General features: G+C 47.0%; 1 protein-coding gene across 2 annotated transcripts in view; it reads left to right on the top strand.

The window, feature by feature from the left end:
• Window positions 1-26105, top strand: part of CSMD2 (CUB and Sushi multiple domains 2) — a 644506-nt gene that overhangs the window by 37665 nt on the left and 580736 nt on the right. The gene's annotated exons all lie outside the window — the stretch shown is intronic.

Below are 26105 nucleotides of genomic sequence, written 5' to 3'. Positions count from 1 at the left end.
CATGTATTTCCAATATCTCTAACAGTAAGCTGTATAACTTTAAAACAACTGTTGATAGCACAACTGTAGATCATTTTTTCTGCAGCATTGCCTGATCAGGAGGTGTCATGTGACTCTGCTGGGTACACTTGGTGATTTATTTATTTATTTTAAAATTTATATCCCCTCACTCCCAGCAAGCTGGCTCACAGCAGGTCTCACTAAAACCCCCAATAATATATACAATATAGTCCCCTTAAAATACTCATTTGAGGGCTCTAGTTGGTGGAGTTGTTTCACTGGCTTTGTCCAAAAGCTTAGTGGAAGAGCTCTATTTTGCAAGCCCTGCAGAATTTTTTTTAACTCTGCCAGGGCCCTTATCACTTCTGGGAGCTTGTTCCATCAAGAGGGGGCCAAGTCAGGAACGGCCCTGGTAGAGGCCAGATGAGCCTCCCTGGGCCCAGGGGCTTGTGAGAGCTTGTAGAGTATAGTCCTCTCTGGAGGGCATAGGTAGAGACACGGTCCCACAGGGCTCAGACCACATATGATCTGGAAGGTCATTACAAAAACCTTGTCTCATTTAAATAGTTATGTCCCAACTTTTCCTTTGGCTCACATTTGATGTCTTCCTCTAATCTAATGAGACTTCATTGAAATTAAGCAGCCCCTTCTCTTGAAGAAGAATCATAGAATCATAGAGTTGGGCCATACAGGCCATCTAGTCCAACCCCATGGTCTACGCAGGATCAGCCCTAAGCATCCTAAAGCAGAAAGAGCCAGTTATGTTGAAAGAAATCTTCTTAACCTGGAGGAAGGCTTCTTGGGGGATGGCTGGACCCACCCCAATGTGCATACTGTCACATGCCTCTCAAAGGGGTAGTATGATCACTTCCTGCTTTTGCATGGGTTTCTATGTGGCTTCAAGGAGTCAACTGGATCTGTGCTTCCTCACGATCAGCCATGCTGTAATCTCAAGTGTCCCAAGACCATTCACAGGATCACGGAAAGCCCTTATCAACAAAGTGGGCACTTTCTGGGATATTGGGACCAATGGTGTGTCTTGAGCTATGCACATTACACTCATTTCTCATGTGACCTGCCAAGAGCAAATTCTTCTGCTGAGCTCAAAATCACTTTACATCTCTTGCCTGGGACCTCTGTTTGACTCACTCTGTTCCTCTGCCACTTTAGACTACCTTTTTATACCTTGTTCCCTTTTTCTAGCTGCTTGCCCTGTGACTACGTAAAGCAGGGGTGGCTTTCCAGATGTCCATGGACTGCAAGTCCCATGTGCCCCTACCAGCAGGTTCATGGTGATTGTAGTCCACGGAGAACCACAGTTTGGCTTCCCCTGACATAGAGCCTGCCAGCCCAGCTGCCCTCCCTTCCCTTTCATGTCCCGTGGTGTATCTGACCACAGATTGTGTTTTCTGAATACTAATGGATTTTGGTGCCGCAGAGGCAAGAAGGCCACAGGCTTGAGCAGCAACCTCCTCGAACACAAGGCAGGAATTTGCCAAGAGTCTTTTGGTGACTGGTTGTTGGTTAGTCCAGTCTTGTTCTCCCCCCCCCCCATTCTTTCTCCCTCGAAATTTTGCCGCTAACCACCCAAAACTTGTTATTTATTTATTTGCTTGCTTCCAAAGCTGCGAGGGAACGACGGCTCAGCAATTTCCTGTGTGCATTTTGCCTAGCAACTGTGCCTAGCAACGTCAGGGCGTCACGGCCAGGAATCCAAGGGTAGGGGGCTGAGCCGGGCTGGCTGTCAAGGAGCTGGTTAGAATGGTAATTTGCAGCTAAAGATACTTCAGTCTCCTTCATGAGGTGCTCAAAGGCTTGCTTCTCATGCCTTGATCTCCAGTCTTCCTTGCAGAAGAAAGCTTTCTGATGCTCCCCCCCCCCCGCCGCCAAAAGGGTGGGGGAGGGGTGCCAGCCTGCCGATAAAGTCCTCCTGATCAAAAAAAAGAAAAGACTTTAGTTGCTTAATAGCAAAACAGTTAGTGCTCTTCAGTGTGGCTATATTGTCACTTGGGAGAAAAGAGTTTTGGTAGAAAATGGAAGACTTTTACAATAGAAGTGTGTGTTAGTGTTTTGGCTGCAATCAAATGGCATGCAAAAGCTTGGCTTGGTTAACTTCAGAGTAGTTGTGATGCCCAATTGCAGGCAGCTGGCGGACACTGAATCAGACCATCGGCCCAATGAAGTCCGTATTGTCCACTCAGACGCACAGCGTCTCTTTGGGATCCTCAGGGAGAGGTCTTTCACATCCTGGGGTGATGAGGGACCGTCTCTCTCAATATGCCCCCCCTGAGGGGCACGGCATTCATCAAGGGCCAATTTGTTGGTAATCCCTGGCCCCAAAGAGATCCCCTGGCCCCAACTTGGTAGAATGAGATTCAGGCCCTGATGGAACTATCACAGTTCTGCAGAGCCTGTAAGGTGGAACTCCTCCGCCAGGCCTGGGGCTGAGACCAGGGGGGCTTAGCATCATGTGGGTCTCCCACCTCTCCTCTCCAGCCCCTCCCCCTCTTTCTTCCTGGCTGGACATATGTTTCCAGCCAATAGCCAATCTGTAGACCAGATGGAAGATGGTTGAGGTGGGTAAGGCAGGGATTTGGGTTGGGGAGTTTTAATTGCAGGATGTTTTAAATGTTGATTGTGAATGTTTTAAAAATGTTGTGAACCGCCTTGAGCCTTGCACCATGGTTCCAACCCAACGTGGGACATCATGTGCTTGGGAAGTGACTTTCAAAATACATATGCTGGGAGCTCCTGATATGGATGTCAAAACCAATGAGGAGCTTATGGGCCAGCTAGTCCAGCCTGGTCTCTCGAAAAGTTTCCCGGTTGGTCGGCCTATCAGCGGGAAGCTTGTAGAAGTCGACTGTTAATTCTGCACAGAAAGGACTCGGATTCTGAATTTAAGTATTTCATCCATGCTAATTAAATGCATGAAAGATTCATTTTGCATATGTTTGTTCAATTTGCATGATGTATTTATCAACTTTATTTACCACCCTCTCCTCTGATGTTCCCAGTGGCAAGAGAAATTTAAAAGTGTGAGGGAGGAATGTTACACAAACAGTGAGGAATGAAATGAGACGGTACATAAACAGGGCTTAATTCCAGTTGATACATAATCTGCAAAGTTAATAATAGTAAAAACATGGGTATTTTACCCTGCCCCTTCAGAACTCCACTGTAATTAATTCACAACTTAATCGTTCAATTCTTTTCCAGTACTGTGAATGGGAGATGACGGAATACAGGTATCAGGGGGCAATGGGCATTACAGAAGAACAAGGGGAGCCCTGCAAAACCTTTGAGGGGGAATGGGATTGTTGAGCCGGGAAACTCTGACCCAAACTTTGCTGTGATTGTGTCTGGGAGTCGTTCTGAGCCCTGAATGGCTCCTTGCATCTCAGGTGAAGGTGATGACCAGGCCCCGAGCAGTTTCAGAGTCAACTGCTGCAGAAGTCAGGCCCTAAGAAGAAGGGTTGGTTCTTATAAGCCACTTTTCTCTCCCCTAAGGAGTCTCAGAGAGGCTTAAAATCGCCTTCCCTTTCCTCTCCCCACAACAGACACCCTGTGGGGTAGGTGAGGCTGAGAGAACCCTGATATCACTGCTCGGTCAGAACAGCTTTATCAGTGCTGTGGCGAGCCCAAGGTCACCCAGCTGGTTGCATGTGGGGGAGGAGCAGGGAATCAAACCTGGCTCACCAGATTAGAAGTCCGCACTCCTAACTACTATACCAACCTGGCCAATTTGCCACCACAATGGCTGAGTTCCAGGTGATGCCACTGTGGCTCCAGGGTGACTCCGGGACTACATTGCAGCTGCTGCCAGGATCCACAGAAGCAAAGTCAATACGTTGCTCATGTGCAGACAATGCTTTTAAATTTTTTAACTTTAGTTTTGGGGAAATTTAAACATTTCAGATCTTTCTGTACACCTGGTGAGTTCCCCAAATGTGCAGTAAAATCTCTTTAGTCTCCATGTGGCCCTGATCTATGGATGGGATCCACAGGTGGCTAATAGTATGTAGACATGGAGTCTACGTACTGTCAGCATTTATTCCAGCACGAGCTTCTAGGAGACTTCACTCACTTCTTCAGATGCAATAAAAAGAAAGGAAATCATTGGAAAGAAAGGAGGTAATTTGCTTCATTTTCAGAAAGTTGCAGGATGTTGGGGGAAGGGGGAGGCGCTGTGCAAAGAGATGACTAATATCGTAACTCAGGTAAGATTCTCTTGTTATGCACAAGGGATCCGTCATGTAAAACTAAAGAATCACATTTAATTTGTCACATTGATCAGTGTGCAGGATTGTGATTCTGTGCTGCAGCCCTGTTGAGCTGGCATTTGCCCCAGAGGGGCACTGTGCTCTGCTGCTGAGCATTAGTAGGTTAGCTCTGGTTTCTGATGGACAGTCCTTGGGTGGCACAGGGTTCTGCTGCTGGGCTCTAGTACATTGCACTGGTTCTGCTGTTCCTGCAGAAACACCCCCTCCCCCCCTCATTTCCCAGTCCAGAGATTCTCAGGTGTGAACTTGGTCCTGCTGGGTTTGGCACAGGCACAGTGGCGCTGGTTCTGCCAGGCAGTATTGCACTGGTCCTCCTTCTGGGCTAGCCTTGCAAAAATGGCTCACCCCACCCCTTCACTTTCACTGCAGAGATTCTCCAGGACATTTTGCTTGGCTAGTATTGCCTTTCCCCTTTTCCAACCATAGGAAACAATGGAGGGTGAGGACACCATATTCAGGTACCCCTAGAATTGGACCCCCTGGCCCAGTCTTTTTGAAACTCGGGGGGTTCTTTTGAGGAGAGGCTCCAACAGCGATGCTGCGAATTCAATGCCTCTACCTCAAACCCCATCCCTCCCAGAGCACTGAATAGACAGGCTATATTTCCCATAGACTTTAATGGCTCCTTAGGTTATAATGGAGCCAAATTGATTTTGGAATATAGCATCTTGTCGAATCCCTATGCTAAAACTGGGATTCGGGTGATTCGGTAGATATCAAATTAATTCGGGCCAATTTTTGAACCTATCCAAGCCAACTTGCCCATCCCTGTACTTTAAACCAGCTGAATCACTGGAAAGTGCACAGAAACTTCCCAAAACAAAGCTCTGTTGCCAGCACTGATGCCTTTTCCCATGGAAAGTGCCCGAGAATTCTTGCTGGATGGGGGGACCATTGTGGTGTATAGAATTTGCTGGGAGAGGGGGTCTTTTCTGCAGGATTTCAGTTTGCACCTCAGGAGGTGAGATGGACCTTAACTCTTGCAAAGATTTGGGCATTGCTGGGTGCCTAGAATCTAGTGGGGTGATTTCAACTAGCCGAAGGAGAAGAGCTGGTCTTTATACCCTACTTTTCATTATCTGAAGGAGTCTCAGAGTGGCTGACTATCTTCTTCCCTTCCTCTTCCCAAGTAGGTGGGGCTGGGAAAGCCCTGATAGGATTGTTCTCCAAGAACAGTTCTGACAGGACTGTGACTGGCCCAAGGTCACCCAACTGGCTGGACGTGGAGGGGCGGGGAATGAAAGCCGGCCCTCCAGATTAGAGGTCACCGTTCCTAACCACGACACCAAGCTGGCTCTAAGGACCAAACAACATGTTTGGGTCTCTGATGAGTTGGGTCCCTTACAGCTGCACAGCAACGTCAGGGAATATTGTTTAAAAAAATAAAGGGGAGCCCAAACAGGCTCTGAACACTGTCATGAGGAGAAGGAAGGATTCCTGCCTCCCCCCCCCCCAGCTGTTTTTTCATGTGGAAACAGAACTGGGGAGGGAGTTATTTCCCCATTTGTGCTGCTCCGCATGGGCCATTCTATGCAAATGGAGAGCAAAAATGGGGACATAGTCCCCCCACACACTGGTGTTGTATTTGGGTAGGGAAGAGGCTTCAGGGAGGGGAGGCAAGTAGCTCTCCTCCCCCCTGCTGCAGCATTCCAAGTCCTTTGGGGCTCTGTATTGTTTCTCAAAAGCTGCTATGTGGTTGTGAGGAATTTGTTGAAGACTCCAAATGCATCGTCCAGTCCTAAGCCCCAATAACAACTAGGGCATGTCTCTTGGTGGGAGCTGGGAACTCCAGTCTTGCTGGGTCGGCTTCTAGGTTGTCCTCTGCTGGGTTGAGTGAGCTGTGGAGTTAGGGGGTATGGTGCCTCATCCTTATGTTTTTGAAGATCAGTAGATTATTTTCCCTCCACTGTCTTGGGGTGTTGGGAATCCTAAGATGAACACTAAAGGGCCTGCAGTTGAAGATTCTCTGGCTTGATTCTCTGTTGCCTAAGGCTCTTAATTAAGGAGTGGGATTTGGCAACTGCACACTCAGCATAAGGAAAACAGGAATGCATGTTTACAGCAGGATGTGCACCGACCTGAGCCTGACTGGAGAGGGCGGTCTATACATCATCAAGTAAATAATAATAATAATAATAATAATAATAATAATAATAATAATATTGCATGCAACACTGTCTCTCTACGTGGCTTTACAACTTCCAAGACTTTGTTCCTAAGAGGATGCCTAGTGTCCGGTGAGGAAGAAATGAAATAATCAGAGGCCCAGATTGTTTCCATACAGAGGAGGTTGCCTGCTACATCTCTGCATGAGTTTCTAGCTTGATCTTTCCCGTTAACTTTTGTATGCAGTGGGGGATTCTGCTGCCTCTCTACGGTTTCATCTTGTAACCTCTCACAGTGCCCGAGTATGGAAGAGGTTGCCTGTTGTGTCTCTGTATGCATTATTGAGCTCGTCTGGATTCCTGATTGACTTGGGGGGAAACACCAGGCATGAGCTGCTATCCAGGTAAACAATTCTCACTCTTCAAACGGACTATATGAGAAGATATGGCATTCCAGGTTTTGTTACTTCCCTCTCCCCCTAAACCACGCGCTGGGGAATGGAAGCGCTGGCTTACATTAGCTCCCCTGTCCATTTCTAAACTGAACAGGGAGGGAGAAGAAGAGAGAGATGTCTGTGTGCCAGCAGGTGCTACAGTTCAGCAGCCCGGTGGCCCACGGTGATGGCTACTGTCCTTTGAGTCCTCTTGGCATCTCGAGACCCCTTGTTTCTCTTGCCGGAGGAAGTGGAAATCTGGACAGTTTGAAATAGCAACATAGCAATGACACACACAAAAAAATGCATAGCTATTAAAAGCCTCTATTGGAGAGCCTTCTTTTGGGAAATGCTGCTTCTTTTGTCTGGCGACGTTTGGGTCAATTTATGCGCTTGTTTGTGCGCCTGAGAATAGACCAGCTTAATAGAAGGGGGGAAAACTCAATAGGGTAATGAAATTACCGATGAGTTTCTGGCTGCTTCTGAGTAACTCAGTTAAATTTTGTAGCAAGCAGCCTTGGCTGAGGAATTGGCTTCCTGGCAAAGAAGTGCCCAAGCTTACTGGTTGGAGTGACTGAAAACCCCGAGCACCTGAATTCTTTGTAGAACTCTTGACTGTGAAAACATTACAAGCTCAGTCAATTATTTGTTGTTGTAAAAGCGTGAGCCGACATGCCAAACCTAGAGATGGCCAATTGTGAAATGATTGTACAATAGTGTGGATGATGCCATTGAAACCCAAGAGAATCATTTCCTGACTCTAGAGTTCTTGAGAGCTTTTATTTTAGGGTTTGAAGGTTTTTTGTTTGTTTGATTTAATAGCAAACCAGGTGAGTTTTCAAGGGCACGTGGAACTCAAGAGATTTGGCTATGCTTTGCGGTTTCTAGGTCAACTTTCAACATGGGCCAACGGGGAAGAGTTTGTTCTTGATTGACATGGATACGATGCATTTTCATGGTGGGGATCCTGGGCTGCAAACTTGGATTTGCTGTGCTTCTCTTGACCCTTTGTGTGAATGGTGACTACTTCACTGGGGAGGTGCCGTGGCTCAATGATAGAACATTAGCTTGATACTCAAAAAGTCTCAGGTTCAATCCCTTGCACCTTCAGTTAAAAAGGATCAAATAGTAGGCAGTAATGAAAGATCTGAGACCCTGGAAAGCTGCTTCCTGTGTCGGTAGACAAGAGTGACCTTGATGGACCAAGAGTCTGAATCAGTATATGGTGGCGTCATATATGTGCGTGGACAACTGAATTGCTTTATAGCATGGTTACCTTGATCTTGGCTCTAATGGGACCATTCCAATCCTTTTCACAACATGAAAGCCTTTTTATGGCATGTTGGACAAGAAGAACAATCCTTTTTTTCAGCTGGAGCCCAAACTGACTGAGACTTTGATACTGCAGTATCTCATGGCCACGAGTTGAGATGGCTTTAAGAAGTAACGCAAGGTAGACTGATTAATAGCAGCAATAGAGCCAGTGCTGTATAGTGGTTAGAGTTATCAGACTAGGTTGTGGAAGAAACATGAAAGGATCATGTTCAAATCCCCACTTTGCTGTGGAAGCCTGCTGGGCCAGTTATACACTTTCTAACTCAGCCTTTTTCAACCTTTTCACTGTGGAGGAACCCCTGAAATATTTCTCTGGCCTCAAGGAACCCTGGAGGTGGTGACATGCCCCTTCAGAGAAGAGGGTGCAGAAGACAGATACAAGAACCAGCCAATCGATGGATCAATTGATCATTGACCATTTCCATTGTGGAGGAAGTGCAACAGGGGAATTGGGCTCCAGTGATATCTACTGATGTCAGCATCCATCCAAACATCTGGGAAAGGCTGTATAACCCCTGGGGAGCTCTTGTGTAGCACCAGGGTTCCCTGAAACCCTGGTTGGGAATCCTTGTTCTAACCCATCTCACAGGATTGATACAAGGATACAATGGAGGAGAAAAGAATGGTGTAAGCTGCATTGGGCTTCCATTGAGGTGTAAGTGAAGTAAATAAGTATGGTGTGATATTGGTCTGATTCAAACATTGGTCTGATTCAAACCGCATTGAGAACTGCTGTGGTCAACCTCAGTCCAGACATCTGGCTAGCTTCTGAAGGGAGGAGAGGAGTCTTTGGTGAGATCCCAGAAGTTACATTTGGACCATAAAACAGAAGAGTTGATTTCAAAAACTTCTTGGCTTATCTGATGGTTGCAAGGACAAGGCTGTAAGCTTCAATCCCTTCTGTAATGAATGGCTGCGGTTTTGCCATCTCCTGTAACTAGTTCCAAACTGCCAGGAAGTTCAGCTCTTTATCACTGGGTGTTCAGTCATATAACTTGCAAGTTATTGTGTGAATAGACTATACCTGGACCATGGAAGGTGCTTTTAAGCTAATGTAGGACCAGGTTAATGTCTTTGACTTCCTCCTAAGAATCGGGAGAATAGTAGCAGTCAGAGGAATCAAGTTCTTTGTTACAACAACTTTTCTCAGGGTTCTCTCAAGAGGAGGGAATGGGCGATAACCGGTTTATGTCTGTGATAGCTACATCTGGAATACTAAATGTCCCTTGGGTAGGTGGCCCTGTTATCCAAAGGCCAAAGTTTCTATACAGATTGCCTTGGGTGGTGGGACAAGAAGTTCCTGGCTTAGGGCTCAATTATGCAGTTGGACATTTTACATGTGTTTCCTTTAAAAATACAAGCAAGCATTGAATAGTTGAAATGACATCTGCTTCCCCCTTGGTGTGCTCTTCTCTGTACTGGTGTATTTTGATTAAAAGTTATAGCAAATGGATTTGCCCTGCATTATTCATTACCCAGAAGACTTCGGCTATGAGGCGGCAAGCTAAATAGAGAGAGCAGCAGAAAGCTGAAAGGTTTGGTACAAAGAGGCCGGGAAAGAGCTTCCACTTGAAGGGTCATCCTTGACTGTAGGAGGTGTTGGGAGACTAGTCTAGGCATAACACAAAGTCATAGATATTGCTGATACCTCAGAAACCAGATTTGCACTCCGAGTAACCCAGTTACTGAACCTTGATGCAAGCGGAACTGGGAACTCGGAATTTGTGGCTAAGATTGCAGAATCTTGGGATCTTTTATGTGGCAGTTCCCTTGGATGCATGAGGCTTATGTCTCAAGATCCTGCTGATACAAGTGTTCCAAATCTGGAACTTCTGAAGAACTCACAAGGTTTTCTATATTGTCTCATCACACGCCCATTCCGGATGCGGTGGTCAGTGCACTTTCGAAATAGATTTTCCTGTTCTGCACATCTGCAAAAGCACATTGAAAGTGCATCATCTGACGTGTGGAATGAGCCACAGTCACCTCACTCCTCTCTGTTAAGCTGATCAGGACGAGGAATGAGCTCTTCACTTCTCGCTGGTTAGGAGTTGGGGTGGGTGAAACTCATCCTTACAATTGCGCTGGCATTTGGAGGCTCTCCCAGCTCAGCAGTCCGGCAAAGAGGAAACGTTGCCCCTTCCCCCTCAGGGAGGAGAGGACAGGTGATAAGAACAAGAGTGGGCTGCCAACTGAGGCCAGCTAATATTTGTGGACCACCACGCTGTGCCCTGGAAGGACCATCCGTGGTCTGGAGAATCTTGGTTCTTGTTAATTTTGAATGCAATGGAATTATTTTAACAACAACAAAACCATTTGTCTCTATATTCTCCTGCAAAGTAATTTTTGTATTGTGCGAATGGAGCCCTCCTGTCTGGATGTGGTCAGAAATCTCCGTTTCTAAGCCCTGGCAGAGACAGTAGCTGTCACTGCTCTGAGCCTGGGCCAAAGGATTGCTGAATAGATTGATCTGGATCCAGCATGAATGAGAGTAGATGTTGACTAATTTGGAATCCAATAAAATCAGAGTCCAGTAGCACCTTTAAGACCAACAAAGATTTATTTAGGGTGTGAGCTTTCGAGTGCAAGCACTACTTCAGACCAACATGGCCACTCATTTGAATCTATCAATTTGGAATCCAGTCTCAGATGGATTCTTGGGTGGAGAGAGCTGCCCCTGTTCTAAAGTGCAGTTGTGAGAAATTTGGGTGGCATTCAGGCCTGCCCAGGTCATCCCAAAGAAGGTTTTGCTGGTGTTGATACAGGCTAGTGGCTGTTATGATGGAGGTGGCTGGGGGGGGGGGCTGTCCCATAGACTGCAGTTTACATCTTTGTGCATGGCTATGGATTGTGTAAATTAATGTGCAGGTCAGTAGTCTTGGGATCTGGGGCTTGCTAGACTATCAGTCCCTTCCTGACTCTCTGACCTGAGATCCAGACAAAGAAAGGAACCGTGTCTCTCTCCCCCTCTAGGGTCTGCTGCCTGCCCTGCCAGCCAAGCATCCGTGCTGCGCTAGGAAATTACATTTTGCAATCACATTGCTTCTGTCTGCCCTGGTGTTTTGCTGGCATCCGCTGTGACGATGATTTGGCTTGATCAGGCAGCTCTGAGACAGTTTGCAAGGCCGGTGTTGGGATAGGCCGGATTTCTGACGGCATTGGGTTCCGGCTAAATTGAAAATGCCTCCAATGAAGTCCTGCTTCATAGAATTTTGTACAAGGGCGCTCCCAGTCAGATTTAATTCTCTGTGGACATATTTAGGTGATACTTTTGTAAGGGTTGTTGGAGAGGGCAAGTGTTGCCGCTAGACCATTCACAGACACATGCTTCGTTTTCGGGAATGCTTGTGTAACTCATGTCCCTCCCGTTTAGGCACTGCTACTAAAAGGACTGCTTCACATAGTATTAGCAGAATATCTGAGGCTCCTTCTCTGCCTCAGCTCGAGGGGACTATGGAGTCTTCTTGACAGTGGGAAGAGGTTTTTTGGACCAGACCCTGCTCAGGAATCTGGTTGTGTTCCCATCTTGAAAAGGGGAACTCATGCACCTCCATTTGCCCCACCTTTACTTCTCTCATAGAATCATAGAATCACAAGAGTTGGAAGGGACCTCATGGGTCATCTAGTCCAACCCCCTGCACTATGCAGGACACTCACATCCCTACCACTCATCCACTGTAACCTGCCACCCCTTTGCCTTTACAGAATCAGCCTCTCTGTCAGATGGCTATCCAGCCTCTGTTTGAAAATTTCCAAAGATGGAGAACCCACCACCTCCCGAGGAAGCCTGTTCCACTGAGAAACCGCTCTGACTGTCAGGAACTTCTTCCTGATGTTTAGACGGAATTTCTTTTGAATTAATTTCATCCCATTCGTTCTGATCTGTCCCTCCGGGGCAAGAGAGAACAATTCTGCTCCATCCTCCATATGGCAGCCTTTTAAATACTTGAAGATGGTAATCAAATCCCCTCTCAGTCGTCTCCTCTCTAGGCTAAACAGACCAAGCTCCCCCAACCTTTCTTCATACATCTTGGTTTCCAAACCCCTCACCATCTTTGTTGCCTTCCATGTGCAGCTGCATTGACAATGCAGTGGGCTGGTGGGATCGTGCAGTTTGCTTGTGTGTACGATGCTGGTTTATTTCGCTAGCCTGACACAAAAGCAAGGGGAAGCAGCTTGTGTGAAGGAGACTTCAATGGAAAAAGAACAGTAGATTAAAAAAAAAAGGAGTTAAGGAATTGCTAAGCAACAGTAGCTGGGATTTTAGGTGGAGGTCACCGGTGGCTTTTTAATCCTGAGAATGAAACAAAGGAGGCAACTTGATGATAGCAGATGTCTCCTGCTACCTTCCCATCTTACAGGTGCTCTGTGTGGGCATTTCCTACAGTCCGGTATTCCAGGATAGCTTCCTGCCGTCATCAACTGAGGAGGCTTTTTGAGCATCAAGCCCTTACTTTGCATCTTTGGCTTGGTGTGGGACATTTCTTGAGGACTGTAGGCTTTCCCTCCCTGTGCAAGGTCTCAGCTAACTGCTGGCAGCTATTGACTATATATTTGCTCATTATTCTCCTACGCAGACACCTTTATTGAACCCAATATATTTCCCATGCAATTCGATCACAAGTGAATAGAAACAAATCCAAATTGCTGTTTTTTTTTCCTTTTTACCTCTGGAATCTGTTAAACATTTTCATTATCCCGTATGTATTTTCATTATCCCGTATGTTAATTTATTCTCACACTTCAGTATGAACTGATTACTTCCATTCCATGACATTGTATCTGAGGAAGTGTGCGCGCACATGAAAGCTCATCCTAACCATTGGTGGCTCTAATATTTGTGAACACCCCCCCCCCCCCCTAGGCGGAGCGCAGTCCAGGATACATCCAGGTGTCTGGCTTGTGCTTCCGCCTGCACGGACCAATCTGGGCATGCCCTGCAAAGCTGGGCACACCTGGATTCAGCTGGCCCCTGGAGCAGCTGCCTCAGAAGCTGGCTGCAAGGCATGCAGCCAGGCTCATGACCAGACGCTGCCTGCCACTAAGAAGGGCGCTCCCGCGGTGCCCTGCCTCTGCTACAGATCGACCCACCCACCAGCGGCTGCGCTGGGCCGACTGGATGTGGCGCCATCGCTGGGCTACCGGCTCAGCTGCCGCACGCCAGCCCCAGCCTGCAGCACGAGGGCCAGATCAACCGCCGCACGCCACACGGAACAGAAGGTAGCAAGCCGGAACAGAAGGTAGTGATGGCCAAAGAACCAAATTAGGGTTCTTTTGCCCATCCACAATGAATCACAAGGAGAGAAAAACATTTTAAAAAATATTTTTATTGCTGAAGAAATATAGACGCAGGAGGGGTTCCCAAATATGTGCGAAGAACAATGCAGTTACATGAGCCTTTATAACTTCCCTGTGGAGGCAGGGAAAGATGATGCCCTTTCAGGCCAAACCTTTGCACATCCCACAGGACCACCCTGATGCCATCATGCCATTTCTCTGAAATGGTCCCAATAAGGCATTTTCTGTTCCCCCCATTCCCCCCCCGCCCTAATGGTTAATATAAACAATTACAGCTTCTCCCTCTGGCCTTGAGAACAGGTCATCCTGAGATATCAGCATGGCAATATTTCCAAGACACAGCCAAGTACAAGCTGGGCCTTCTGATTAAGAAACAATTTGGGACTCCAAGTTTCTCTTTTCAGAACAAAAGTTAAAAAGATCTCACCCCTCATCCCATGAATAGGGCGGTGGCAGCCCTCTCTGGGGGCCTCCGCCAGCGCCTATTGCATTCCTGGATGCAGTGGGCTTTCAGGTTAGTACCTTGAATAAAACTGTGTGGTGTTAAATGTGTTATGTGTGCATGAGGTCAGTTTGGTGTTACTTTGATTTGAAGAATGTTTAAATCAGGTTTTTCCAATCAGGGTCTAGTGAAACCCTGGAGTTTCTTATGGCCCTGAGGTTTCTTGATAGTCCTGGAAGAGTTTCCCAAATGGGAAGGAGTTAACTAATTTTTAATATATTTTTTAAACCTGTCAAAGATGTATCGGTTGATATGGCCATATATGGTCATGTTGACCCACCCACCCCTTCCAAAATGGCCAATGATGGGCCTCGAGGGGGTGGGAAGGGGAGGGGCCTTGGCTGGACACATACACAGCTCTGCTTCCCAACCATATTCTGCACCATTGCGTCACTTCTGGAATTTCTCAGAGCCTGAAGAATGTTTCAGGGGTTTCTCAACATTGAGAAAGTGCCCTGGGGACAGTCTGTCAGTAGACGTTCCAGAGAAATTAGTGGTCTTTCTCACCCATTCCTCATTTCCCCTTTCCTCTTGTCTCCCTTCAGAGTTTTACCTTACAGTAGATGCTTATTTTGTGTCTGAGAAGGTGTTAATCCTTTCTAGGTGTTTTAAGGTTCAAACTAATGATGCACCTTGAACTTCAGCACTGACCAGAGCTAGCCATATGGGAATGCAACTTGTGTGCTGCCACCCTGCTCTGGTCAGAAGAGGGTGTTGCACACACAAACATGTAGACATCTTAGAGGGCTGTGTGGGATCTCACCCCAGGGAAAGAGTCTTGCTCAAACCTCTTTCAGAACAGTACTCATCCTTCCCGAGGCTCAAGGTGAACTGCACTGCCAAGATTCAAAACATCATAGAATCATAGAGTAGGAAGGGGCCATATAGACCCTCTAGTTCAACCTCCTGCTCAATGCAGGAATAGCCTAAAGCATCCAGGATAAGTATCTGTCCAGCCGCTGCTTAAAAACCGCCAGTGACGGGGAGCTCACCACCTCAGGCAGTCAATTCCACTGCTGAGCTACTCTGATGCCAAATCCCCCCCCCCCCGCTATCTAGCGGCTCCTTAGAAGGCCAGATCCTGAAGATGAAACTCAAATACTTTGAAGGAAGGACTTTGAAGGAAGGAAGGACTCCCTGGAGAAGAGCCTAATGCTGGGAGTGATTGAGGGCAAAAGAAGAAGGGGACGACAGAGAATGAGGTGGCTGGATGGAGTCACTGAAGCAGTGGGTGCAAACTTAAATGGACTCCGGGGAATGGTAGAGGACAGGAAGGCCTGGAGGGTCATTGTCCATGGGGTCCCGATGGGTCGGACATGACTTTGCACCTAACAACAACAACAACAATCTAGCTGGTACCATTCTACACGTCGTTTAAAACATGCAAAATACAGCCCTCCCCGCAAGAAATAAAGTGGGCTTCCAATGCCTCCTAAAAACTTTTGAAGATTGTACTTCCTTCTCCTTCTAGTAGCCGGAGACAAGAATACTATGTCCCAGATGTTCCAGCAATGGCTGAGGGAGGACTGAGGCCTTAAGAAATGCTATAGAGAAGTGGAGTTACTTGCCCCCACCCTTCCAGGTGCAGACTACTACTAAAGCTGCTGCTGGGTCTGGTTATGGCAGCAAGTCCTCTGATATGGTTGATTATGGGCTTTGTGAAGCTTGGGGAGAGGACTCAGGTGCTGCAGTGGGCTCTGGGGTAGAGAGTTTAGGGCCCGTGGCCAGGGCTGTAGCCCAGACGAAGAGAGCTGACTTGGGTTCCTCTACCATATCCAAAGCTTCCTGGAGGTGAACAGCCTTCTTCTGTGGTAGAGTCACGTGCTCAGCCCTTTCCTCATCTGAGTTTTTGACCACTTTGACTGACGAAGAAGAGCCCATATTCTGGTCTCTCACACCAGGCCATCTTAATTGGGGGAACAGTTAGCAGGTGGCAAGCAGAAGACCAGAAGTGGAGCAGCGGAGGGACACACTTTCACCTGTGTTGACCTCTTGCTTGCTCTGCCCTGCTTCATTCGGAGGGACAGAGGACGCACACTTTGCCATGTTGTTTGTACTGGACTCCCCAGCCTCTTGTGAGGAAGGTATTTTTCAGTTGCTAGGCAACTGGGTCACACTTCCTCCTTCCCTTTGCTCCCCTCAAGGTGTGCTGAAGTGTGCCTGCTGCTCCTCTAATCCCACAACTCCCAAAAAGAATGACTGGATTCTCCCCAAGGGCCCAAGTGTTTCTGTATCTTCTGATCTTAAAAAAAAAAGCAACATTTGCAGTCGGGAGGGAAATACACAAAGAGGCATGTGGAGGAACTGCAGGAGGGCGAGATCCACATTGCGAGCATGGGTCCGTAGGACTCTGAGATGCTGGCAGGGGATTTGCTGAAACATAAACTCCTTTCTGTATTTAACAAAGGCTGCTGGCAAGAGAAGCAGAGAGAATTGTGATCAACCTTTGCAGTGTCGCTGTCTCCTCCCCCCCCCCCTTCCCAAATGCAGAATTTTAAATCTAGGATGGATGATCAAGCGCAGGCTGAACAAGCGCCAACCCAAACTAGATTATTTAGTGTGAATGAAGCCTCCCGTGGCTCCTTCATCTTTTCCCTAAGCCTTCTGACGGGTCTCATCACCGTCCAATATAATCCAAGCTGCTGCCTATTATTGTTGATCAAGAATATATTGCCTTCTAGGTTGTCAGCTTTGGGGAAAATGTGATCCCTCCCCCCCCTTTCCCCACTTGCAGTAAGCAATTCTTCTTTTGGACATATCCATCTGCAAAGTGCTTCTTAGCCAGGATCATGATTGCGAAATTATTTTAGTAGATTGATTGGAAATGCATGTGGCTCTTTCTTTTATTCTCCCCCACCTCTTTTTCTTGTTCTGCACTGCAGCCGTCTGTCTTCCGTCTGGTTGTCCCCTTGTTTTTATGATGCCTGTAGGGCACTCCATCTCAGTCTGTGCGTAGGGGTAGGCAAGTGTGCCGCGAGCAATTTACTCGTCATTGTGGTACACAGAGCTGTGGGTGTACTTGGACTTTAGTGGTGGAAAGCGCCATCAAGTTGCAGCCGAATAATGGCGACCCTGTAGGATTTTCAAGGCAAGAGATGAACCCGCCTTTGCATAGTGACCCCAGGCTTCCTTAGTCAAAGTACTAAATAGGGCTGACCCTGCTTAGTTCCTGAGATTGGATGAGATTGGGCTAGTTTGGGTCATGCAGGCCAGGACTTGGGTTTTACATAATAGACCCATCCAGACAGGCCTTTGCCCCCAAGGAGTTCACAATCTACTTTTCTGCAGCAGGGAAAGCACCAAAGGAAGGGGAAGAGCAGGAGAAGTGTGAACAATTCAGTGACATGTGCTTAGTTTAGAAAAGGCTTTCTAGAACAGGGTTTCTTGATGGCCCTGAAAGGGTTTCCTGAATGGGCAGGAGTTAATTAATTAATTATATTTATATACCACCCTCCCTGAAGTTTCAGGGCGGTTCACATAAAACAGAACAATACAGGTAACTTAGATTAACAATAATGAAGTGAAACAACAAGCACGGAACAGTAGAAAAATGTGGGAAACATTAAATTAACTCATACTGATAGACCAGTGGGTAGGACAGAATTATGATGGGTGCCATAGGAGGGAGGTTCAGGAGGAGGGCCCTTGGGAAGTGATGGTACAGGTCGAGCTCAACCAAATGCCTGGTGGAAGGGCTTCCTTTTGCAGGCCCTGCGGAACTGGTCAAGTTCCGTCAGGGCCCTGATCTCCTCTGGGAGCTCATTCCACCAGGTGGGGGCCAGGATGGAGAAAGCGCCAGCCCTGGTTGAGACCAAGCAAGCTTCCCTTGGTCCAGGGATCACCAGGAAGTTGGAGGTGCTGGAGCATAAGGCTCTTTGGGGGTGTAAGCAGAGAGGCAATCGATCCCTCAAATACGCTGGGCACAGACTGCATTTGGCCTTAAAGGTGATAACCAAATATGTTAAATATTTATCAGTGATATGATCATATATGGTCATGTTGACTGTCCCCCTCCCAAAATGGCCAATGCAGAGCCTGGAGGGAGCAGGAAGGGGAGGGACCCCGGGTGGGTGTGTCCACATCTATGCTTCCCAACCATATTTTGCATATGCGTGCCGCTTCTCAGGCTTCTCAAAGCCTGAGGAATGTTTCAGGGGGTTCTCAATGGTAAAAAAAAAAGTCAAGAAAGGCTGGCCTAGAAATATATTTATTATAAAGGCTCCTGTGAGCCTAAAAATACTCATTTAGCAAGCAGGCTTTTCATTGCACATCTGCACAATTCATTCTCTGGCTTTGCCTCTTTCTAAATTGCTTCCACTGGGGACCTGACACACTTGTCTCATTTGTCAAAGAGATCAGGTCATCCACCCTCAAAGGAAGCTGCTTGCTCTAGGACTGCATGAGTGATCTGGGACAGGCCTCCTTTCAAGCATGCATGCAGGGCACGTTTCCATGGCTTTCGGTATAGAAGAGCTCGAGGTCAAGCGACGCATCGGGAGCTGAAGTGGTGTAGCAGCTTAAGCGTTGGGCTAGAGTCCTGGGAAACGTGGGTTTAAATGCCCACTTCTGTCACAGATGTTTGCTAGAAGGTGTTGGGCCAGTCACGTATCCTCAGCCTGACCTACCTCGCAGAGTGATGGTTGTGAGGAAGTGGAGAAGTGGCAAATAATGGTCTAAGCTGCTTGGGGTCCCACATGTGAAGAATCATGGGCTATGTATGCATGCATGCATCATCCAGTCTCTATCAGCAAAGTTGTGGGGCCAGAAGAATGAAGCCTGCTGGACTTTTCAGAAGCAACAAGGCAAGGTACAGAAGTTTTTGTGTGGTGTGCGGGATGGAGTTTTGCTGGTTTCCAACTGCATTATTTTGAGTGTCGGCCTAGAAGAAAGCTACATCCTCTGTGAATGACCCTGAGAAATGGTTCTCCAAGTCCATAGCCAACAGAATCCCATAGACATAAGGGACTTCTGTTGTATGTTGCCAACTCAACACAATCTATGCTTACAAACCCCTGCATTCTTCCCCCGCCAAGCCGAAATGGACCCCCAGAGTGCTTTTTGTTCTGTGGTGTTGCTGTTTTTAAAAATACCATGTATTTTGACTCTAAATTTGTCCCTAGCTTATTTGTATCCCACAGTGTGTGTGTCTGTGTGCCTGTCCTTTTAATCCTGAGGTAATTTGAACTGTAAGCTTCATGGTTGAACAGGGATCTAACATTACGTTTCTGCCATATTGCCTTTCATTCTATCCCTCCTGACAACCAGCAAAGAGAGCCTCAAGCCTTCAGTGATGTTGTGGAAAATCCAGGTTCACATCCTTGAGAAAACCTCGTTCCCTCTGGTGTGTGCAGGTGCTCAGTTATTTGTGATTTGGGGGGGGGGGGGGGTTGGGGTGTGTGTGCCTCAGCCCTGTGGCCTTGAAATGGTGCAGTTAGTGCAGTTTCCTGTGCCTGACAGACTTCTCAGGAGCTCCTCCGGCAATGTGGTCTTTCTAAATTGCTAGTTTCTTCACCTTGTCTTGACATTTCCTGATGACTGAAATTAAAAGTGTGCTGTAGAGTCAAATTGCTCCCTCCGTTTCCTCACCCCCAGCCCCTTCCCGTTTGTTCTCCTGTTGTGTGGCTGTATTTGTGATGTGGATGGGAATGCAGTTTGATGGGGAAAGAGGGGAATTGTAGGTTGAGGCTCGTGCCTGCGGGGTGTGAAGGCAAACACAGAGCTAGCCCACTCCTCAGGGCCTCTGTAGCACATTCATCACTTCTGTGCAGGAAAAGAGCCTGGCCTGCTATGTGTACACCGTTGTGACTGAAGAGCATACCCGTCTTTTTGCCTGAAGTAATACCTGAATAGGAAAAAATGTCTGTTGGTTGCCTGTGCATATCAGATATACCCTTCTGGACCAAATCAGTGGACCATCTAGTCCAGCATCCTGTCTAGGGGTTGTCAACCTGCGGCCCTCCAGATGTCCATGGATGACAGTTCCCATGAGCCCCTGCAGGGGCTCATGGGAATTGTAGTCCATGGACATCTGGAGGGCCGCAGGTTGACTATCCCTGACCGTCAACCATCAGGGCACAGAGATGGAGTTGCCTACTGGCACCAGAATTTGGGAGTTATACTGTCTTTGAACATGGAGATTCCCTTTAGTTACCTTGCAGGCTTTCTTTTGATGGCATCTGGACTCTCCTGTCCTCAGATTCCGTCACTGTTTTTGAAATTCTTCTGGCTTCCCTCAAAATGCTGCCAGAAAATGTGCCACCAGCAGGTGAAATCTGGCAGCAGATCTGCCTGCTGCGCCATTCTTTGCCTGACTTCTTGATTGCACCACATCGCCACAAAAACATTTGTCTTGGTGTGGCATTTGCATTGCTCTTTTAATTTAAATAGTAAGGGAAATGTCAGTATGGCCCAAAGCAGCAACAGGCGTGAATGAAAGCTCTGCTTTTATAGAGGCAGTCTTTCAGCGGTCGCTGGCCCCCGGGAGGCAGAAAGGAAAATATACCTCTAGCTACCAGTTGCTGAGATCTTATTTTCTTCTGTCAGAAAGAATCAATGCTTAATTGCCAAAATGAAAAGTACTCATGTAGCTCATGTCTGCCTGAGTTGGAAGTGTGCTACGTTCACCCCAGCGAGTAGGAGAGAGGGGGAAAGCTCTCTGTACATGATTAGGAGTCTCTGTCTTGATTTTCCCTCACAGTTTCCACACCTAGAAGCAGATTTTCAGGCTGGTGTGCTCTGAGTAAGAAACCGAAATTGTATGTTTTATTTATGTATTTATTTTCAATTGTCTATGCCCCCCGTCCCTAAGGGTTCAGGGTGCCTTACAGCATATATATTGTATAATAAAACAATAATTAAAACATTTAAAACATTTTAAAGTCAGGTTTACATTAAAGACAAGCAGAATTAATCACTTTCTCTCTGATAGGGAGGGAGGATGCTGGGTGGGCCTCTGAGCATTTCCACATGGAGGGGTAAAACACCTGTGGTCTCCTGCTAATAAACGTGGGATTGTAAACTTTGCATTTAGAGCCTTCCATAGGGAGACCCCTCCAACGTTCCTCTGCCATCGCGTTGTGCATTTTCCCCTTTGTACAAGGCGGCGGAAGAGGCTGAAGAGAGCACAACATGAACTTTATTTCCCGCTCCTCTGCTTGTCAATCATCGAAGGCAACCAATCCTCTCTCAGAGGTGGTTTGGGGGACTCAAAAATTTTTAAAGGAGACTTAACGTATTGCTATGTGTCAACAGCACAACATTGAAGCACTGATTTGGTTTATGACAGGGATTCACTTTCTCGTGTCAATTTGGCACTCGCTGTTGGTGCAAGCACACATCCATGGCCCGAACCCCCCCCCCCATGTGACCTCTATAAAACTGCCAAGCAACACACCTTTCCACCATTTTCCCTTGAACTGTGCCGGTGGACATTTCGGGAGTCTGTTGAGAATGGAGAATCTCATTGTTACGGCCAAGCTGGCTTGGGTGGCAGCCCTCATCCAACTTATCTCTACCACTCTTGCTCGCATCAGGGAGGACATGGCTCTTTTCTACAAGTGGATGATCCATCAAAGGCACCATGGGACCCCACACCAACCTATCTCCAGTTGTGCCCACCATTGTCAGTGCCTAAGAATCTCCCTAAGGTGAGGAGAGCCACCAGGCACTCTTTCACAGAGGTGAGCTTCCCAAAAGAAGAGTTGGTTCTTATATGCCGCTTTTCTCTACCCAAAGGAGAATCAAAGCGGCTTACAGTCACCTTCCCTTTCCTCTCCCCACAACAGACACCCTGGAGGCAAAAGAACCCCCACAGCAGTTTCATCTGCAGAACAACCCTGTGCAGTAGGCCTCACATGATTCGTGTCCACAGCAATCTTGCACAGTAGGCCTCAAATGTTCAGAGAGTTGCAGAGAAGAGACATGCATGGCCAGGCTGCATCTTCCCTCCAGCAGTGAGGCCGGCCACAGCAGTATCTTAAGTGAGAAGGGGCTTTTCTGTGGCAACCCTGTGAAACCAATGGTTAAGCAGAAGGGGAAAGTTTTCCCCTCTCAAAAGGATTGCACACCCATGCCCACAGATTCCCTTGTGTTGCTCTTGGGAATGCATCCCTTACCTCAGTCAGGGGCTGTTAGAGGTTTCCTTCACAGCAGGCCTGAAGGGAAAGGGTGTATGTCTAGAATCTTGAGCAAGAGCAGAAATTGGCCCTGGGGGATATTCCAACAATAGGCGGCTTTGGAACCTTCAGCATTTGGTCAGGGGTGAGACAGCCTACCCGATTGGCCATTCATAGTATAGATGGCAGCCAATCAGGTAGACTATGAGTTGTCCATATGCATCTTTGGAATAATAGAGTTATAGTTATGATGATGATTTATAAAATAGCTTACTTAAAAAACACAGACACACAAAATCCTGGGATTTATAGCATCTCACGCGCCTTTTAAAACTTGCTCCTATGATATTGTTATGGTTTTATGCTAATATGATGTTTGTTGAAAAGAGGGGCAGGCTGTACATTAAAATAACCGTATGTTGTTTCATCTGACACATAATGAATCTGCAGAACTGGCTTTGATGACTTGGAGCATTAGAAAATCCCGGGAAAGGCGGAGATGAATGACCAACATTGCTGCCATGGATAGAGACATGACATATGTCTGAAAAGGAAGTGATAAGTAATGTCATTGTGCTCTGATTGTGAACTTTTCATGGCATGTAGCCGGCCAGAGTTAGAAGGCAGAATACTGAGCAAAATAAAGATATTGTCTTACTGCAGTAGCATCTTGCAGGCTGTTTATGGACAGGTCACCTTGGTATTTTTCTGTTGCAAAGGCACTGCAATTTCCCTTTGCTAGTGTGAATTAACTGCATGACTCAGTTTTGTGCTGTCCCTCTGGTGCCACCCTAATACATATGGTAATTTTCATAATCCTACCACAGACAGGCTCTTGTCTTGGAATAAATATGGTAGCTGGAGATCTATAGAGGCATAAATGCCTGCAATCAGGCTTGGGGAAATCCAGCCAAACTCTTGCATGTTTTGCAAAGCAGAGCTGCTTTGAAGTTCTATGGGTTTCTTTTAAAGAAAAAAATAACTTAATTTTTTTTTCTTTGTGCCGGAGCAGGTCAATCAAATTATAACTGGCGCTAATGAATGCTCATGTTGAGTTTCGTTCCTTGGGATTTGTTTGTTTGTTTGTTTTTTTAAGAGTCCAGCTGTCTGGATTGCGTTTGGCTGTGTGCAATGCTGTTTGCAGTTTTTGGAGAAGAGACCTTGAGCAAAAGAAAATCAAAAGGCTGCTGCATTTTAAAATGACAGGCATTCAACAATTGGCATGTGCAAGGAACCAGAATTAGAATCTCAGTGAAGATCATCCATCTATGACTTATCATTTAAATAGTTATGGTTACTGTGATTATCTGACGTATGGGCTGCTCTACTAACTATGGTATATTAGGGCAGTGGTCCCCAACCTTTTTATCACCGGGGACCGGTCAACGCTTGACAATTTTACTGAGGCCCGGGGAGGGGGGGGGAGGTAGTCTTTTGCCAAGGGACATTGCCACCGCCACGTGCTCTGCTTGCTTTCCCACCGGCGCCCCTGACTTCCCACCGCCTGCTGGGGGGCACTGCCAGCAGCAGCTGCGCAGTGCCACGCCAAGGGGGAGCCCCAGCCATGGAGGCCACCGGAGAGGACCAAAGGTGAGCCGGTGGCAGAGTGGAAGGGCAGCAGCCGGGGAGGAGGACAAGGAGGAGCCGCAACCCGATACCAGCTGATCTACGGACCGGTCCTGGTCCCCGGACTGGGGGTTGGGGACCACTGCATTAGGGTACTTCAGTCTAGGAGCTGAATTCATGGATTGAAGTTAAATTTGCTAATCACAGGTAGTTGTAATTGATTGCAAGGAGACTGTGAGCTGGGACACGTGAGGCTGTCTTATATGGTATCTGGACATTAGCGTATCAAGGTCAGCAGCATTGCCTGCTCTAAATGCAGAGACTCTTCAGCCCCCCTGATGGAGGTCTTTCACATCAACTACTACCAGACAGTTTTTACTAGAGATGTCTCCCACCTCATGTGTCTCCCCCCCCCCCATTGTGCCAGCTACTCCCTGAACCTCAAGAGACTCTCTGAATAACAGGTTCTGAACAGAATGGCCACTAGAGCTAAGGTAGAAAGAGCGATGTGATTAGGTTTTACTGTGTTATATTTTTTAAGATGGTTTTAGCTGTTGTTCTGTGCTGCAAGCCGCCCTGAGCCTTCTTGTGCGGAAGGGCAACCTAGAAATATAAATATAATAATAATAATGAAGAACAACATGGGACCTTCTGCATGCAACACAGACTTTCTACTACTGAGCCACATTCCTTTTTTATTTAATCCCGGCATTGCTAGGGACTGAATTCATAGCTGTAGCATCCTTTCCCTGCCTCTGACTGGCTTGATTTGGTCAGGATGCAAAATAATGGTTCAGCTTCACTGTGGTTAACTAAAAGTACCAAGATTCATTTAGCTGTTATTGGTTTGCTTTGAGAAATCTCATCTTCTCCACAGGGACATGACTGGTATCCCATCCTGCTTTCTAATGGGGGCAGAATTGCGAAACAAAGCAGGATATTAAATACAGGATGCCTGCCGTGTTTCAGGAGACAATAGTTAAGATCAACAGTGGCTGGAGAACCAACTTAAACCATAGTTTCAGAAACAATGGGGGATGAGGGCACCTTCTTTGAGAGACTGCAACTTGGACCCAGTAAATCCAGTCTTGGAGGACAGGCAGGGGAGACTCAGCTGGAGATCCCCTGCAGTTTTGGTGTCTCTACCATGCTTTTGGGGATGGTGGTCTGTTATTCATTATTATTATTTATTAGACTTATATGACCGCCACTCTCTGAGAACAGGCTCGCGGCAGTTTACAACATTTCAAATACAAATCCATACATTAAGGCAGGGGTAGTCAAACTGTGGACCTCAAGATGTCCATGGACTACAATTCCCAGAAGCCCCTGCCAGCGAATGCTGGCAGGGGCTTCTGGGAATTGTAGTCCATGAACATCTGGAGGGCCGCAGTTTGACTACCCCTCCATTAAGGGGTAGTCAACCTGTGGTAGGGACTCATGGGAATTGTAGTTCATGAACATCTGGAGGACCACAGGTTGATTAAACCATTAAAATTCCCCATTAAAACACCCATAAAACAATACTCATTTTCAATGATGGTGATATAATAACTGTTCCCGCACAGGCTACTGCTCATGAGGGCTCACGGCTCATGAACCAGGCATGCTGTGAACTGAACTGAGCCACATTTTCTTGATTCATGCTCATCCCTATTCTTTACTCAGTGAGTGATTAAAATGTGGAATTAGCTGCCAGAGGATGTGGTGAAGGCATAGATGACTTGAAAAGATTCATGGAAGCAGTTGTTAGCCATGGTGATGAAGGGGAATCTCTGAATACCAGTGCCAGGAAGCAATATCTGGGAAGGGTCGCAGCCCCTGTGCCCCATTTATTGGATCTCTAGTGGAACTGGATGGGCACTGTATGAGACAACAGGCTGGACGAGATGGACCACTATTCTGATACAGCAGGGCTCTTTTTTTACTCTTATTTGTTTGTGGCATTGGGATGCAGTGGTCGGAAAAACTGGCAGTCTTCAAGCAAAGGTTGGATACATACTTTTCTTGGATGCTTTAGGATGCTTTGGGCTGATCCTGTGTTGAGCAGGGGGTTGGACTAGATGGCCTGTATGGCCCCTTCCAACAAATGTATTTGGTGCCGTTTCACTTCTACAAGCAGTAGCACTACAAGTGTTGCACTTTAATATTAATTCTTTATGAAAGCACATATAGTACACTTGGGGCAACGGAGTATATATCAGGTTGTTCACATGATTTAATTTAGCTTTGGAATAGTGTCTGAAGAAGTACCTCGTGCCACTTTTTGTGAATATGCAGAAGACAGCAGGAATATAATTGCTTTAACTTCGTTTTAAGTTATTTGTAACTAGATCCCTGAGGATGCCGAGGTGTAATGTTAGCGCTAGGACTATTTCACACGAGGAAATCTTCTGTGGGATTCACCCCAGTGAGTTTACTAATCTTCTGGCAAGACATTGGAATTCAGATCAGATTTGACCCTTTAT

Source organism: Paroedura picta, chromosome 5 (assembly GCF_049243985.1).
Source record: "Paroedura picta isolate Pp20150507F chromosome 5, Ppicta_v3.0, whole genome shotgun sequence".
Lineage (NCBI taxonomy): Eukaryota > Metazoa > Chordata > Lepidosauria > Squamata > Gekkonidae > Paroedura > Paroedura picta.
Note: the sequence above shows the minus strand (reverse complement) of the source record. Positions and strands in the feature narration are given on the sequence as shown.